The sequence below is a fragment of the Elephantulus edwardii genome, unplaced genomic scaffold (genome assembly GCF_000299155.1).
Source record: "Elephantulus edwardii isolate Elephantulus edwardi_28Jun2011 unplaced genomic scaffold, EleEdw1.0 scaffold00054, whole genome shotgun sequence".
Classification (NCBI taxonomy): domain Eukaryota; kingdom Metazoa; phylum Chordata; class Mammalia; order Macroscelidea; family Macroscelididae; genus Elephantulus; species Elephantulus edwardii.
Window position 1 is genome coordinate 8,677,947 of NW_006399804.1, and position 6,436 is coordinate 8,684,382.

General features: G+C 43.0%; 1 protein-coding gene across 1 annotated transcript in view; it reads left to right on the forward strand.

Moving 5' to 3' along the window:
* Nucleotides 1–6,436, forward strand: part of KIAA1217 (KIAA1217 ortholog) — a 456,740-nt gene that overhangs the window by 248,825 nt on the left and 201,479 nt on the right. The window lies entirely within an intron of this gene.

The window sequence follows — 6,436 nt, forward strand, 5'->3', positions numbered from 1 at the left end:
AACAACAACAACAACAACAACAACCTTTTCTAGCATGATGTCCTTTTCCAAGGACTGGCCCCTCCTTACAACGTATTCAAGAAAGTAATAAGGAGTTCCACTGTATTTATGTCTAAGAAACACCTTGGTGCCTTTCCTTAAAGATAAGACTTGTTCTCTTGACAGTCCCTGAGATATTTAGTACTTTTCTCTAACACCACAATTCAAACACACATAGTACCTATATTAAAACACAAGCAAAAAGCATTGCCATTGAGTCTGTGTGATCAAAGTGGCCTGTAGGATGGAGTAGAACAAACCCTAAAAGGTTTCCAAGGCTGTAAATCTTTCTGGAGCCAATTGTTGTTGACTGCCTTCAAGTCAAGCATGGATCATAGAGACCCTTTGAACAAAAGACCTGAAGCCTTTCTATAACTACCTTAATTTCTAAAAGTTCATAGAGTAAGAGGCCATACCTTTCTCCAACACAGCAGCCAGTGGGTTTGAACCACCAACTTTTTGCTTAACAGCTAAGTGCTTAACCATTTTCCCAGTAAGGTTCTTTGTAACCATATCAAACCAGAGAATCCAACTGTGTTCAAGTTGATCTCAACTCATATAAGCTCTGTGTCAGTTTCTCAGGTGGTATATCTTTACAGGAAGAGACTGTCCATGTTTCTTTCAAAGAGCCACTGGGGATTCTAGGTTAGAACCCCAAAATGTTATATGTTATCAGAACTCCTTGTAACTATAGAAAAGTAAAAATGTCATTGCCATAGAGTCAGCACCAGCCCATAGCTGACTCTCCAACACGTTTTCTGAGGCTATAAATCACATGGGAGGAATTGCCCTCTTTCTGTCACTGGTAGACTTGAACTTCCAGAGAGGCACTGCCTTGGAGTTAGCAGCACAGCTCCCATGGACTGTGCCGCGAAAGCTCCCTTATAATCGTGTAAGGACTACCTAAAAACAGCTTAAGTCCAGGGAGCTCTGGTGTCTTAGTGGCAAGAAGCTGCACTGCAATCCCAGAGGTGTGCGGTTCGAATGCACCAGATGCTCTGCTGGTGAATGAGGGGCAATCTCCTCCTGTACCAGTCAGATCTAATTTGACTGATGGCACACACACACAAAAATAATAAAATTTAAAAAAAGAAAGAAAGATATCTTTAAAAATGCCTAAGTCAACAACACTGTATTTATGTATGAATCAGCAATGCTATCCTCCTTGTGATCCATTGAGCGTGCCCAGCTATTTTCCATTGGTTCATTGTTGTCACTACCTTGAATGAGGGGTCCCGGATGATCCCCTCCCCTCATCTTTGCACGGCTTATTCCTAAGCTGCATTTATCCAGCAGCTTCTACAGCACTTCTTAAAGAACTCTCCCTGGTACAAGTCTCTGTACCCTGCCAGCCTCTGTTTATTCTGCAGCATTTTTTTTCCACAGTACTTAACATTTTGGGGATACTCCTCTTTAAAAAAGCCCAAACCTGTTGGACTGTCCCATAAGATTTCCAATGTTATCATTATTACCAAAGCAGTCTGCTGTCCCTTTATCGTACAGTGTGACTGATGGGCTGTTCAAGCCCTGATGTTTTTGTTCATTCAAAAGCTGTGCCTGTAGGACTTCACAATATTAGTACAGTTCAAGAGTTTGATGGTTTGAACTTATACAACAGTTCAGATGGAAAAGGATATGGTAATCTACTCCTATAAAGATTATAGCCTTGGAAAACTGTGGAGTAGTTTTGCTGTGTCCTATCGGGCTGCTGTGAGAATCCATTTCATGGCACCCAATCACAAGAAACTAAAAAACTCAAACCCACTGCCATTGAGATAATTCCAACTCATAGTGTCCCTCCATTAGGTTTCCAAGTGCCTAGAGAGCAGAAAATGAAACATGAGGGCACAAGGCCATGAGCGTGTATCTGAAAGGACCAGAGGGAATGAGAATAGCACAGTCTCTCACAGCACGCGAACAGAAAGCAGATAAAGAACCCTTAGTCCAGCCCCACGGTACCTCTAGAGCTATACCAACAGCAAGAAGTTCTTTTATTCATTGTCAACTCAGAGTTATGGTACAGAGGATGAGGTTTATTAGGAAGGTAAGTTGGAGAGTGGAGGAGACAAAGAATATCTCACACTGTAAGTCCAAGTTTAGCAAAAGTCTCTGTTTATTTCAGCAACACAAATTCAAGAAGCCTCTGGTCTCCTCAGTCATCCAGCAAGGTTTCCCTCAGAGCAGTTATAAGTCAGCTTCTCCTTCAAGTGTCCAGTAAGAACAGCAAAACTTTTAATTGTGGCCAGCACAAACACAAGAAGCCTCAGGTCACACCCTGCCAGTTTCTCCACTGAAATGCCACAGTCTTTCTGCCATCATCAGGGTCTTACTCTCATCAGAGTCTCCCTCAAGTCATGCCACCACAAGGCTTGCTCACCCCGTCTTGCTACTCAGTATGGGAAGCACTCTCTCTTATCCGAGGCACACAGCTATTGATAATTTGCAAGACTGTGCAATTAAGGGAGCTGGAGACCAGAGGAGACTAATGGTTTAAAAAAGCCAACTTACAGGCTAACGCTGCACCAAGGCTATAAATCTTAACAGGAGAAGACTGCCTATGATTTCTCCCATGGAGTCATTGGTGGGTTCAAACAGCAAGCTTTATACCACTGTTGTTGTTATTGTCTGCTGTCAAGTCAGAACCAACCCATGGCTGACTCTCCAGCGAGTTGTCAGAACCAGGTAATCACACCAGAGGAAATAATAGCCCATCCTACCCTCACAGAGCAGCTGGAGGATTTCACATGCCCTTAAGGAACCACACGTGGAGGAACCACATGCCTTTAAGATTGCAGCACATCTGCTTAGTACTCAGTCACCAGAGCTCCCTTTTACGAAGAGTTCCTTATGAAATATTTCAATGCAGTTACAGCATTGTGCCACACGAGGGCACTCTAATCGGCAGCCAACTTGTTAGGAACAGTTCAAAATGCTCCAAGAAAGGTTCTCCATGTGCAACCGAGCTAAACGTTGCCAGATCCTGGGCCATTCTCACAGTCAGTGCTGTGGTTGATCCCATTGTTGTAGCCGTTATATATATATAAAAACATAGCCTGCCATGTTGCGGGCCGCCTTCTTATTTACTTGCTAATCTTTATTTTACCAAGCATAATGTCTTTCTCCAGGGACTGGCCTCTCCGTATAACACACTGAAAGTATGAGAGGCAAAATTTCACATTCCCAGTTGTTGTTCGATGTCACTGAGATGACTGTGTCTCATAGCAACCCTAAAAACAACATCTCTGAACCTTGCCCTATCCTGTGCTGTACTCACAGTCTCTGCTGTGCTTGAACCCACGGCAGTCACTGCGTAAGTCCATCTTGTTGAAGATCTTTTTCTTTTTCTCTGACCTCCACCTTCCCCAACATGACGTCTTTTTCTAAAGTCTGACTTCTCCTGGTAACATGTCCAAATTATGTGAAATGACGATTCAACATCCTTTCCTCTGACGAGCACCCTGAAACAGTGTTCCACTTTCTCCAAGACAGGCTTATTTATTCTTTTGGCTATCCATGTGATATTCGGTACCCTTCTCCAGCACCACAATGCAAAGGCATCAGTTCTTCCATCATCTTTATTAATTGTCCAACTTCCAGATACAAAGAAGAAGCAGCTCAATAGAGCATGTTGTTGTTATGTGCCGTCGAGTCGTTTGCGACTCATAGCGACCCTATATGCACAACAGCCCTAAACCCTGCTCTATCCTGCACCAACCGCACTGCCTCTGACACACCCATCCCGATTACCCCAGTCACCGAATCAATTCATCTCATAGAGGGTCTTCCCCTCCTGCACATAGTAAATAATGATAATTGTACTTTGGAGAAAGTTGTGGAAGCCTTAACTACCTGACTTAAATAAGTAACTGTTATTGTTATTGTTATTGTGTGCGATTAAGTCAAAACCAACTCATAACTGACCCTCCACTGGATTTTCAGAGGTTGTGTGTCACATGGGAGGAGATTACCTATCTTTCCCCTGTGGAGCAGCAAGTGGATTTGAACTGCCTGCCTTTGGGTTGGCAGCGCAACTCCTTACCACTAGTTCACTTTAAACTGGACCGTTTAATTAGCACTGGTGACCAGCATGGGCTCCTTGAAAAGCCTGAGCTCACTCATCCCAGTGATATATCCCACTTCTCTAGGTCTGTCTCGGTTTTCTGCTTATTGATGATCTTGGATTTGATCCAATCTTCTTTTTTGGTACATTTGGGAATGATTATACACTAAACAGTCCATCAGCAGAGAACTTCCAGATGTGCAAGCTGGGTTTAGAAGAGGCTGTGGTACTAGGGACATCATAGTCAACATTAGATGGATCTTGGCAGAAAGCAGAGAGTAGGGGAGCTCTGGTGGCCTAGTGGCAAGAAGCTGCACTGCAATCCCAGAGGAACACGGTTCAAATCCACCAGATGCTCTGCCGGAGAAGGAGGCACAATATCCTCCTGTACCAGTCAGATCTGATTTGACGGTACACGCACACAAAATAATAAAAAAAAAAAAAAGAAAGCAGAGAGTACCAGAGGAATGTCTGTCTGTATTTTATTGACTGTGCAAAGGCATTTGATTGTGTGGATCACAACAAATGTGGCTGACTCTGAGAAGAATAGGAATCTCAGAACACTTAATTGTGCTTATGTGAAACATAGACCAGTAAGCAATAGTCAAAACAGAGCAGGGAAACACTGCATGGTTCAGGCTCAGGAAAGGTGTGAATCAAGAATGCATCCTGTCTCCATACCTTTTCAATCTGTATGCAGAACAGATCATTAGGAAGGCTGAACTTTATAAGGAGGAATGTGACATCAGGATTGAAGGAAGACTCATCAACAACCTTGCTTCCGGAAACTGAGATGGACAAGAAGTGCTTCCTGCAGAAGGTCAAGGACTGTAGTTTTCCAATGTGAATTGAAGCTCAACATCAAGAAAACAAAGTTTCTCACCACTGGACCAATTGACAGCTTCATAATAGAGAAGAGATTGAGATTGTTAACAACTTCAGCTTGTTTGGTTCCACAATCAACACTTTTGGCACCAGCAGTCAGGAAATCGAAAGATTATTGCTTTGGGAAAATCTGCTGTCAGGAACCTCTATAGAGTAGTGAAGAGCAACATTGTCAGTCAGGAGACTAAGGTTCACCCGATACAGGCCATGATCTTCACAATTACTTGCTATACATCAGAGAGCTGGACAATGACTAAGAACGACGGAAGAAGAATTGATGCCTTTTAGCTGTGGTGCTGGAGAAGACTGTTGACTGGACTGCCACTAGAACAAACAGGTCACCTGCAAAGGGTGAAATCAAGCTGCATTGACTCAGTGACTGGAGAAGTAAGACACTCCTACCTTTATTGCCCCATTTAGTGTATTAATCCATCTCATCTGGGGTCTTCCTCTCCTATGCTGACCCTCCACCCTTCCAAGCATCATGTCCTTCTCCAAGGATAAGTCCTTCCTGGCCACATGCCTAAAGAGAAGGAACTTGAGAATGAACTTTAGAATCCTAGCCTCCTAGGAGAAACTTGGTTTCATCCTCTCTTGGAGGTCCATGATATGTTGCATCATCCTTAGTCATTGTCCAGCTCTCTGATGCATAGCAAGTAATTACAAAGACCCTGAATCAGGTGCATCTTAGTCTATAGACTGACATCGTTGCTTCTTAGTACTTTGGTGAGGTCCCTAACAGCAGATTTCCCCAGTACAATTTGTCTTTTGATTTCTTGACTGCTTGTGCTGAGTGTTGATTATGGAATCCAGAAAGTGGAAACTGTTAACAATCTCAATGCCTTCTCCATCCTTGATGGAGCTGTCAGTTGGTTCAGTGGTGAAACTCTTTGTCTTTTTGAGGTTGAGCTTCAATCCATATTTAAGACTACAGTCCTTAACCTTTTGCAGCAAGCACTTCAGATACACATTCACAGCAGTTTTATTTGTAATAGCACCTAACTGGAAGCTAACCCTATGCCCTTCATTGAGGCAGTGGTTAAACAGTTGTATACCCATAACATGAAATCCTACTTTGCAATAAAAAGACATGAACTATTTGTGGTATCTGCAACAACTTAGATATACCTCAAAGAAATGATGCTGAGTAAAATAAAGACCAACTAGTTGCATATTGTATCATTCCATTCATGTATGTTGTTATGTGCCATCAAGTCACCTGCAAGTGAGAGCGACCCTATTCTATTCTGCCCTTTCTTGAGCCACCCTCCCTGTCTTCAACACACCTACCTCCATGACCTCAGTTTCTGTGTCAATCCATCTCATCCTTGGTCTTCCTTTCTTGTACTGTCCCTGTACCTTTCCAACTATGATGTATTTTTTCCAAGGACTGGTTCCTTCTGGTCACATGTCCAAGGTATGTGATATAGAGCTTCAAACTCCTTGTCTCCA